This window comes from Nematolebias whitei, chromosome 22 (genome assembly GCF_014905685.2).
Source record: "Nematolebias whitei isolate Nwh7 chromosome 22, NemWhi1, whole genome shotgun sequence".
Classification (NCBI taxonomy): domain Eukaryota; kingdom Metazoa; phylum Chordata; class Actinopteri; order Cyprinodontiformes; family Rivulidae; genus Nematolebias; species Nematolebias whitei.
In genome coordinates this window covers 13,538,907-13,551,586 of record NC_056519.1, presented here as the reverse complement: position 1 = coordinate 13,551,586, position 12,680 = coordinate 13,538,907, and positions in this window count along the sequence as shown.

Genomic DNA, 12,680 nt, shown 5'->3' with positions numbered 1-12,680 from the left:
AAAAATAAAAATAGCAAAACTGTAAAAAAAAAAAAAAAAAAGACACTAGGAATAAAAGGAGTTAAACTTTAGCTAAAATCTAAAACAAAAGGTTAAAAACCAAAATTATAAAAGCTGTATCTAAGCACTACAATTAGCAAAACTACGGTGGCCCTGAAGTTTAAACCATCCATCCATTATCTACCCCTTGTTCCGAAGTCGGGTCGCGGTGGCAGCAGCTTGAGCAGGGAGGCACAGACATCTCTTTCCACACCCACCTCTTCCAGCTCTTGGGGGGGACCCCAAGGTATTCCCAGGCCAAATGAGAGACATAGTCTCTCCAGCTTGTCCTGGGTCTTCCTTGGGGTCTCCTCCCAGTCGGACATGCCCAAAGCACCTCTCTAGGGAGGTGCCCAGGGAGCATCCTTAACAGATGCCTGAACCACCTCAACTGGCTCCTTTCGATGTGGAGGAGCAGTGGTTCTACTCCGAGTCTCTCCCGGATAACTGAATTTCTCACCCTATCTCTAAGGGACAGTTCAGCTACCCTGCGGAGGAAACTCATTTCAACCGCCTGTATCTGCGATCTCATTATTTCTGTCACTACCAAAGTTCATGACCATAGAAACAGAGACCTTTGCCTTACAGTTCAGCTCCCCCATTACCACAACGGACCAGTACAGAGTCCACAATATTGCCGATGCTGCACCAGTCCGTTTGTCAATCTCACACTCCATTCTTTCCTCACTCATGAACAAAACCCCAAGATATTTGAACTCCTATACTTGAGGCAGAACCTCACCCTCGACCTGAAGAGAACAATTCACCCTTTTCTGGTTGAGGACCATGGCCTCAGATTTGGAGGTGCAGATTCTGATTCCACCCGCTTCACACTCGGCTGTGAACCTCTCCAGGGAGAGTTGAAAATCACGGCACGATGACGCCAACAGGACCACATCATCTGCAAAGAGCAAAAATGGAATCCCAAGGCCACCGAACCGGAAACCCTCCGCCCCCTGGCTGCACCGAGAAATTCTGTCCATAAAAGTTATGAATAGAATCGGTGACAACGGGCAGCTCTGGTGAAGTCCAACTCCCACCCTGAAGGGGTCTGACTTTCTGCCGGCAATGCGAACCAAACTCTCGCACCGCTTGTATAGGGACTGAACAGCCCGTACCAATGGGCCCCCAATCCCATACTCACAGAGCACCCCCCACAGTGTACCCCAAGGAACATGGTCAAATGGCTTCTCCAAATCCACAAAGCACATGTAGACTGGATGGGCAAACTCCCATGACCCCTCGAGGACCCTAATGAGGGTAAAGAGCTGGTCCAGTGTTCCACAGCCAGGACAGAACCCACATTGTTCCTCCTGGATCTGAGGTTCAACCAACGATTGGACTCGCCTCTCCAGTACCCCTGAATAGACCTTACCAGGAAGGCTAAGGAGAGTGATGCCCCTGTAAATGGAGCACACCGTCCAGTCCCCCTTTTTGAAGAGGGGAACCACCACCCCAGTCTGCCAATCCAGTGGCACTGCCCCCGATGTCTACGTGACGTTGCAAATGCGTGTCAGCCAAGACAGCCCCACAACATCCAGAGCCTTAAGGAAATCAGGGTGAATCTAATCCACTTCCGGAGCCCTGCTGCCACAGAAATTTTTAACTACCTCAGCGATCTCAGCCATGGTTATGGACAGACCAACCCCGAAGTCCCCTGACTCTGTTTCCTCCATGGAGGAAGTGGGATTGAGAAGGTCCAAGAAGTATTCCTTCCACCTCCCTGAAGTTTAAACCACAACTACAAATTTAAAAAACACACAAAAAAATAAATAAAAAAAGGCAATTACATTAAGCAAAACCGGAAGACGTGGGAAAGGTGGGAGATTCAAAATGCGCCGTCGTCCAGTCGTCGTGTTTTTTTAATTTGTATTTGTAGTTAAATTTCAGGGCCACTGTACAAAACCATTGCTGAAAGCTAAAAAGAGCAAAACGGTAACAAAAACATAAAACTAGCAATATTCTAGATATAAGCTTAAATTATCTAAAATGTAGCTAAAAACAAAATTAGCAAAACAGAAACAAAAACAAAGCAGCACAAGAAGACAAAAATGGAGCATGTGAAAGTAAACTTGAGAGAACACTGTTTTTAAAGAAATTGAAGAGATCTCAATGTGTTATCATGGGGAAAGTTTACATTGTTTTTTTTATTTGTTCACAATTATGTATCATTACTCCTTTAAAAAAAAATCTTAACTTTAACAGTTTGAGAAAGTTAAAGTGGACTTTTGTTGGTACGTACATAGAAATTTACAAAAGGCCTCAACATGAAAATCAACTCTGTTGGAACTGCTCATTGAATTTTTTCATCTACAGTATTTCAATTACATAGTGGGCCTACACCATGTAAAGCATTTAAAACAAGCCTGCTACTGTATAAGGTTTATGGTTTTTGTTCGGTGTTCATATTTCTGACAGGCTGTGAAAGCATCGCTCCACCTAAAGGTATGATGAACACCACCCTGCCCTGTGTAACCACACAAGACAGGGTGCAAAGGAAGTGTGTTTGACTACATAAAAATAAAAGGAAATAAATTACAGTTTACTATGAATTAACCTCAATCTTGGGCTTACAGTATTTACAGATCCAAGTTTGTACTATACATCTACTGGTAGATGCCTCCACTATGTCAATCTGATAATTAAAAGACTTGGACTATATTTTGGCAACAAGCAGGTTGGATTGTCTTCAATTGTTTTGGTGTTTTGTTTAAGAAATACAGCTGTACCAAAACTATAATGATCTTTCTGTCAAAGAGATATTCATAAACTAAAAGAAAAGACAATGTGCAAAGAATAAAAGACAGGAATTTTTAAATCCTAATTTAAAACCTAAGTCTGCGTCTCATCTTATGCTCCACAACCCAGAGTAATACGTTTTTACCACAGTAATCTTCATGAAACAGGACTTCCTTTTGGACCAAAACAGAACACTAAGTAATTTTTCCCCCTTATCTTCCACATCAGTAATTCAATATGCAGACTATTAGAAGTAAATAAATGGCTGCAGGCTTCTGCAGTTGTACCTGGACTCACAATGTTGGGCCTATCAAAACAAAACCACTTAGCAAAGGGTGTCATCCATCACCTTCAACGTATTAAGCTCAATAAACCTAATTTAGAATAAGAACAAAGCAGCACATTGTTTAGAGTTTATGACTATAATTTTTTTTTATTCCACAAATGTGATACAAGAAAAAAGTTATTTCTGTGCCTCGTCTCTTTCTACTTGAGTTAGTTTGTGCCTTTTGTTGCTTTCAGAGCTCTCCAGTTCTTTTTTTCCTCAAGGAGTGGATTTAAAGTTAGTGCATGAGTGAGCATGAGTGATAAGCACAAACAAAAAGAATTAGGAAACAACAAATGCATGGGTGATTTTATGACCTGCAGAGTGACACAGCGTTCACAAACCTCCACAGTTACTGCTTTGTTCTGTGAGCAGCCATTTAAAGTTCACGCCTCTCATGCCAAGCTCGGCATGCTTGGAGTTTTGCCCGCCTTGTTAATAAAGTGAGCGTCAGGCTTGCAGAGAAGCGCTACGCAACTAGAGTTATTGAATTTTCTGTGAAAATGAAGTGTGAATGCCGAGAGTTGAATGATTGCTGATAAATCTATAACTCCGTTATTAAAGCTAAAAGTATCAAAACGCCAGCTAGAAACAAAAAGCAAGCAAAATGTAACAAAAGGCTAACTAAAAGCTAAAACAGGCTAGAAGCAGCAAAGGCCATGTATATGTAGCATCTTATGACCCGAGATCATTTGTGTGAGTGACAGTAATTGCAGGTTGATTGCTGACCCAGCTGTGCTGTGGCCCATCTGGGATTGGCTTCTTCACCTCCTGACTCCTCCAATCATAAAAGAGGCCTGCCTATTTAAGTCCAGCTTTCAATTATCGGTATATACGGGAGAAATGGTCGCTTTATTATTGGCTGTTCAGTGGGTAGAGGATATTAAACCGATGAGAACAATAATATGTTCGGATTCTAGCTCTTCTTTAATCAGTTTAAAACATAATGGTTCAGAGTGTCGGCCGGATATATTAGTAGAAATACAACAAATGCTGTACAGGTTGAAAATGATGGGACTAGCTGTGACTTTCTTATGGATACCAGCACATGTCGGTATAACAGGAAATGAAAAAGTAGACAAAATAGCGAAAAGTGCTACCAAAAGAGAGGTAGTGGATATAGAAATAGCATACAGTAAATCAGAATTAAAAAGCATTATTAAACAAAAAATGAGAGAAAAATGGCAAAAACAGTGGGAGGAAGGAAGAAAAGGACGTTGGTTTTATAGAATTCAAAGGAAAACGGGAGAAATGAGGTGCGCTGGAAGAAACAGAAGGGAGGAAATAGTTCTATCACGGCTAAGATTTGGACATGTTGGGTTGAATAAGTCATTGTTCATTATAGGAAAACATGATACAGGAAAATGTGGGTACTGTGGAGAGGATGAGGATGTAGAACATGTGTTAATACATTGTCAAAAATACAGTCTTGAAAGGAATCAACTGAATACTAGACTCACTGACATGAAATTAAGATTGGATTTTTTTGAATTATTACAGCACAATTCAAAGTCTGTAAGTATTCGAGCTTTAATGCAATACTTGAAACAAACTCGATTGTTTGAGAGAATATAGTTTTTTTTTTTTTTTTTTTGAACGTTGATCCAGTCCATACTCCACACCAGTAGGTGGCGGCCATGCACCTTTCAGTTGTTTGCTCACCGTCATAAAACCCCAATAAAAAGAAGAAGAAGAAGGGCGGCTGTTGTCTTGCCATTTTGTATGGATTTTTGTCTCTTTGGACTTGAATTGTTTGGCTTTGGCTAACAGTTAATTCTTGCCATTGAAGTAGTCTGTTAGTGTTGTTTGTAAACTTCTGAAGATAGTCAGCAAGTCAGCAGCTTTACTAGTTTTCATAGTCTTTGTGATAATTTTTGTATCAATTTGGTTCGAGTCTTTACTCAATTGTTTAACTTTAATTTTGTTATTGTCTTTGTTGAAAAATATTGTTGTAATTGGTACTTTGAAAGTACCCTCCTTTTGTTAAATTCTGGTTAACTGAAAATGAATTATTACTTTTATTAAAGACCATTTTTCATCTGGTTTTAATGTTACCTCCCCTTTTCCTGGCTGAGCCAGGTCATAACAATAATGGGGGCTCGTCCGGGATATGAACCTGGGACCTCAGCTATAAATTAAAAGTAGCAAAAGTAGCAAATGCTAGCTAAAAGTAAAAAACGGCTGGTTAAAATTTGTAGAACAATTGTTTTTCATAGAACTGACAACATCTCAGTGGATTTCTATGGGAAAATAGTTGTAAAAGGAAGATAAATATTTTGAAAAATATAAAAAAAACTTACAAAAACAAATGTAATAGCACTCATTCTCTAAAAGGAGTCAAACACTGACATATCAATGGCTAAAATAGCACAAAGTATACCAAAGAAGTTCATGATATACGTGTGACAAGCATGGTTGATGTTAAGTTATCGGTAAAGTGTTTGGAAATTACTCTCGGCTACTACCACACAAAGATTTAGCTCAGTGTAGTTAAAACTGGCTGAGTTGCAGGCATTATTTTGTTGGCTAAGATTGCTTAGCTGTGACGGCCATCTTGAATTAAGTTGATACCAAAAGTTAAGCACAGACAAACACAACACAATCGCCCTGCCTTTGGCAGTAGATAAAAAGGTGGAATGAAGTGTATGAAAAACATAAGCAAGAGGCTTTTTAACATTTTGACACTAAATTTGTGGGAATCCTAGGGTTTGCCAGCCACACTTTCTCCACAGCTGCCATTCAACTTAATCAGCCATCTCTCCATGCCTGCACTTGATTTGGAGAACTACTCTGAGCATAAAAGCTTCTGCCAGACATTCCTATAGTTCTGGGACATTATCACACCTTATAATAATGGACAGCCACTAAACTTGTCTCTAGAAAGTTTTGTCTAAACATTGTTTTGATCTTCTGCAGTGGCTTCAAAGTTCTGAAACCTGCAAGTCTTCCAAGATCTTCTTGTTCATTGTGACTTTGCCTCGTCCTGATCGTGTCCCACGAACACCCTAAAGCTACAGTCTGGATAAACAACCTTCTCCCCACAACAACCTGCTCCTCTTTCCACTGTTACTCACCTCCTCTGCGTCAAGACTCATCTGTGGAAACTTAGGACTTCACCTCTCTGGCTACCACATCTGTAAGAACACGCTCTCGTCGCAAACTAAACATTACTATACAGTTAAAACCTGAGGACATTCAAGATTACTTGTCTTGTCCCTTTTTCTCCTACAGCCCTGTAAATAAAAACACTTTATTTTTGGACTCTGTCTGTTTCTCATTCTGCCACTTGGGGTCAAACCTCCTCTAAAATCATGTTAAATTAATAAAATATTAAGAGAAATTAAACTTTTTCTTTTGTTTTGCTTGCCTAAATAGAATTTAATTTGAACAAGTTTATATGTATAACTGCTAATTGGCTGTAGAATAGTACTGAATAGACCTTTTGCTCCCAGATAGTTTCTTGTGGTCAGAATGACCTGGAAAAATACCCCACAGGCCTAATAAAAGACAGAACCCAGACCTTAATGAAAATGGATAACACGTCTGCAGTAAGGTCTCAAAAGAGAACAACAGAACACAAGGTTCCTCTTGTGTAATCTCTGTTTTTATATGAACTGCAATAAAATAAGAAGCAGAAAACTCCGTAGAGGCTATTGAGTATAAATTAGAAAAACTATCAGTGTGAAAGCTTCAAGGCAAGGCTCCTTGTCTGAAAGCATAATGATACACAGTAAGTAGTAGAGAAACACCACAATGAAAGCAATCTGTGTTTGTGAATTCACTGTCAGCAGATGGAACCGAGCTAAAATCAACACTTTCATAAAACAAACTGAGAAGTAGCTGGAGCCAGATTTTTTTTTTTTTTTTATCAAAACTGAATTATTCTTAGAACATAGTCCTATTTTAATGTAGATTTCCTAAAACTTTTGTGCAATCTGTCATCATCCTCCATGGATGAATCACAAACAGATGTGCACACATCCTCCCATGAAGTTTGTTTTGAGGGACCATCTGTTCATTGGATTTGAGTAAAATCAGCTAAAGATAATGCACCTAAAATATCACTTCTAACCTTATAATTTAATTTTTGTTTGTGAAATAACAGATTGAAGTTGCTCATTGCAATATCAGGAAGACCAGTCAAACGAACGAACAAAAAAATCATAACGTAAATATCAAAATCCACATATATTAACGTGCCTACATTTGTAAGCAGGATTTGTGATTGAATGTCAACTCCCACATGTTTACCAACAGAAACAGCCAAAGTGCGTGAACATAGCTGAACGTCTTCTACAAGATTCTACGCTTGTCTGATTCCACCATTTTTGTTTACCCACACAGACAAAGGTCAGTCTAATGTAGTTCAGTCATGTGAATAAGTCTTCCACATGGTTTTCAGTATCAAGAAACAACACTATTTGTTTACACTGTGTGCTATTCTGAAATGTGGGTACTCCAACTCATGTACCACATGTGATGAGGATGACAATAAAATTGACTTGAACTTGAGGACCTGAGTTCAAACCCCCAGACGAGCCCAATGTTTGCACTTGAAAGAAGAGGAATGAAAGTCAGCCGCAGTAAGACAGAGTACATGTGTGTGAATGAGATGGAGGCTGGTGGAACAGTGAGGCTACAAGAAGCAGAGGTCGCAAAGGTGCAGGACTTCAAGTACTTGGGGTCCACTGTCCAGGAAAATGGTGAATGTGGTAAAGAGGTGAAAAAGAGAGTCCAGGCAGGATGGAGTGGATGGACAAAAGTTTCAGGAGTGATTTGTAACAAAAGGGTGTCAACAAAGGTCAAAAGGAAAAGTTTACAAGACAGTGGTGAGACCAGCTATGTTGTATGGTGTGGAGACAGAGACATGGACAAAAAGACAAGAGACAGAACTGGACGTGGCAGAAATGAAGATGTTGAGGTTCTCCTCAGGAGTGACAAGAATGGATGAATGAGATCTTCAGAGGTACAGCACAGGTTGAACAACTGGGAGATAAAGTTAGAGAGGCCAGACTGAGATGGTTTGGACATGTCCAGAGGAGGGACAGTGGGTATATTGGTAGAAGGATGTTAGAAATGCAGCTGCCAGTAAAAAGACAAAGAGGAGATCTATGGATGCAGTTAGAGAGGACATGGAGGTAGATGGAGTGAGGACAGAGGATGCAGAGGACAGAGTGAGATGGAGGAGGATGACTCACTGTGGAGACCCTGAAGAGGAAAAAGTTGAAAGAAGAAGAAAAAGAAGATTAAATTATGGTTGAATATAGACAACTACCGGTAATCATTACTGTTTCAGTAAAGGTCAAAACAAACAAATCAACAACTTGCTTTTTTATTTTAATGTAAAAAAGGGTTTAAGATGGAACTTGACAGAACCCACTCCCTCAGATCTTTTGTCATATTAGCCTGTGCGCCACTGCCCCCACGCAGATCTGTGTGTGTGTGTGTGTGTGTGTGTGTGTGGGTTGATGATGTTTTTAAATACCACCGATCATAAAACTCATCACAAATACTGAAATCTTACAAAGTGTATGTGTTCCGTATGTCCTCAACAAGAAATGTCCAGTTATTCTTTTGACAAAGAAAATATTTGTTATTACTTAACAACGCTCCGGATGTAAAACAAAAAGTCATGAAATCACAAGAAGTAAACTTTATTTTAAAGACATTGCACATGTTATGACAATATGTATGTGTTGGTGATGATTCTCAGCTATTAGCGCACAAAATTTTAGCTCAGCATCTGAAAAACTGACTGACGTATAGCTTTTTGGCAGCAGATGATAATAACTCAAGTGTATTGTATTACTGTCATTTTTTTATTATTATTAAGCTCTAATAGATGTGAGGACATTGTAATAAAGAAGAAAATCAACATCACATCTTGTAAGGTTGAAGTACTTGTTTCTGCTCATGATGTCTCTCAGTAGTGGACAACGTGTGCAATGAGGTGGAAAATCTCATTTGAACAATTGCACAAAATACAGTTGATGTAAACTTTAACAGAATTCACTCTCCAGAGCAATAACACGTTTTTTATTTTAGCTCAAACAGCAGCAGGAAAAGGTAACAACTGTGGCGATGCTAAGAAAATAAAAGTGTGATAATGACAAATCACAGTTTTTCTGTGGGCTCAAGATGAAGCCTTTTGATAATAGTCACATCAAACTCTAGTGTGTATTTTAATTTTTTTTTTTAGCTAGAAAAAATAATCATAAGCAGTTGCCAAACTGTATGGATGAAAAACAGCATTGCAATCTCAAATCAAAGCAAGCACTGTGTGAAAGCTGTCAGCTACAGCACGTCCTGCGGTTTAGTGGGTGAAGTTAAGGTCATTATAAACTATTATTAATGATGTGGCTGATATTTAAAGCATCATATCAATAATAATGAAAAATATACAGCATTCTTGCTCATTTAGCCACATTTAGCATATTTCAGTTGCAGATTACAGTAAGTTTGTACACTGCACCTTTTACCGTGGTTTTCCTCCTATTAAAAATAGACATGAGCGTTCCTGTTGACACGATTTATAAATATTCGGAGGGTCTCTCATATGTTGCAAGTCTGCCATAAAGTCAGTATGCAAACATAAAAATCAGCAAAAATATGAAATAGTCTGCTCTCCACTCCTCCTCATACTGAGTGCTGCTGCAGCTTTATATAAGTGCATGCCTATAATTTAACCTCTTCCTGTGAAAGTCAAAAGGTCCCAGATTATGTGTTGGTTGGTCAGAGGAAAGAATAGATAATTCCACATAACGCACAGTGCCTTGGGCAAAGTGGGAAAAAATATTGGTGCTATAGCTGTTAATGCAAAACAAACCTGTAACACATTAATTATTGAGGTCTGAATGTGATAATCAGAGGAATAACAGCTCAGAATGACCTCACCAGGGAGGAAATCGACAGGTTTAGCCTGCCTTTTTTTGCTTCCAGGTGTTTAAGCTTTGGTGTTTTTTTTACCACTATTGTTGGAAATGTTAGAAGTAGTACCAAAAAAAAATTTAAAACAGAAGCAAGTGGAAAGTAGCAGAACAAAATATATAACTTGTATTTATTGGGATACACTTCTGGGCTAATTTCATGTATTGAATTTAGACATTTGACAAAAGTGAGTTGCTGAGGTTTTTAAATGCCACCAATCATGAGACCAATTTATAAATGCGATTGAAATCTGGTGTGTTTCATTGTGTTTATCATGATCTGTGCTGTGTTGAACCCAGATGCAGACAGGACTCGGGGACTCAAGAATAAAGTACAGTTTAAATAAACCAAAGGCTGACGTGGCAGCAAAAACTTACATGATCAGGGAGCAAGGATACACGGAGGTGTGACTGGAGAGCACAATCCATGGAGCGGGAAGAAACAAACTGACACAGAACTTGTACTGTAGAAGAACTAATGACAGATTTATCATGAACACCTGGAGTAGGACAATGAGGAACAGGTGAGAGTGGCAGGAAGTGAAGCTGATTACATGGTGGAAACAGTACGAAGGGTGCACAGATGACAAGAAAACACAAATAAAACACAGACCGTCAGTGTTTCATCCGTCCTTGACCAGACACGTGTCCAGTTATTCTTTTGACAAGAAAACATTTATTACTAAAAGTTTTGGATGCAAAACAAAATGGACTGAAATCACAACACATTTTGTTTTAAAGACTTTGCATATTTTGAAGAAATCAAGTTACGAGATATGCCATCGCTCAAAATCCACGTTTGTATGTTCCGTTTCTCGGTTCTGTTAGTAATTTTGATTAGACTGAGCTTCATTTACCATTCGATACTTTCTGTACTAGAATAAGCTTCAGTTGAGCATAGATAATAAAGTGTGAACAAAGCTCATTGATTTTAAAAATTATGTGAATGATTCCAGGAAAATCTTTCTTTAGATAAAAACACCTGATAATCACCTACTGCTGAAGGCAGCGCAGACATACGTGTTCATTTGTGTTTGCCGTTAGCAAAATATCTCATGAACTGTTGAACAGACGTTACTGAAAGTGATACAAAGTCATCAATGGGTTGACGTCTACAGCTGATTAACTTTTCCACGCAATTCAAAAAGGCTGCCACAGCAAAGCAATCTTAACAAACCCCAAAATTACTATCTCTCGGTCAGTTTTACAGATATTAAGCTAAAATTTGGTGATAGTGGCTGAGCATTGTTCTCAACACATACTTACTGCACAACACTTTTTAAAAATATATCTTTGCTTTCAACCTTGGCCTAAAAAGTTTAGAGTGAACGCTATCTGTTAGCAAAATATCTCATAAATCATTGAACAGACTTTAATGAAACCATCAGAAAGCAGCCACTGGATGGTCAAATACAAATGTTTATCTTTAGGAGTCAATCCATTTCAAGATGGCCACCACAGCTAATGAGCCAACATGAAAATAGCTGTAACTCAATGGATTGTACTGACATTGAACTAACATTTGGCGTAGTAGTAGTAGTAGCTGACAGTCATTCACACCACACTTTAACAGATTATATTTGATATCACAACACTGCATAATCTTATGCAACATGTTATTTTCAAGCTTTGACCAAAACTGTGGGAGTTCCTGTCCCACGTCTGTCTCTGGTCACTAGAGGGCGCCATATTGCTACATCTGCAAGCAATGTTTCCTGATGAGGCTTCAGGCATATATAAGGCACCTGATGACTTCTCTTCATCACTGCAGCATTACCCTGCCTATGGTTTGTGCTTCGAGCCTTTTTGTGAATCTCTAGTTTTGCGAATACTTTCCTTTTTGCCTTGTGATCTTTTCCAGTGTGCCTTCTGAGACCTGATTACTGGTGAAACTCTGGAAACTTACCCATGTTCTCTTCAGATGTTCTCCTTGCCCTCCAACCACATGCACCTTCTGAGTCTTCTGGACCTTCTCATGATTGTACAGGATATTGGAACCAAACTATCCACCAAACTATCCACCATAGGTTCCTGATTCCCTCTGAACTATATCCACTGTCAATAAAAGTAATGAATTTATACCATTGCGTCTGAGTTGTTCATGATCAGTTGTTTTGCTCTGGGTATCCCGTTCTTGTGACAAGAACAACTTTACCTGTCATTTTTAACATGAGGTGGACTCAGTTAATACTCTGACATGAACGGTGACAGGCAATTCAATTCAAAATTATTCATTAATCCCAAAGAGAAATTAAATGGTGTAGCTCATCATCATGGTTTCAGTGAGTTGTTATAGCTGCTGATGGCTGTGGGCAGGAAGGATCTGCAGCAGTCCGTCCCACAGTGGATCTGAAGAAACTGGCTGCAGATGCTGATCTGTCCACCTGAATCCAGCAGGCCTCTCGGTCCTCCTGGGCAGCAGGACCACCTTGAGCAGAACTCCTCCCTGAGCGATGGCCACTCCTCTCAGCAGCTTGTTGAACTCCGCATCATTTCAGACAGCTGCAGGTGTCAGGGGATGATCCTGGTCTTCTTGTTATCATGAGCCACATGTCCTGCCAGCTCCAGGATCTCAGCAGCAGTCACCCGAGCACCTCCACCAGGTAGACAGAGATGCATCCATGGTGCCTCCTTTACAACACATTTGGGAT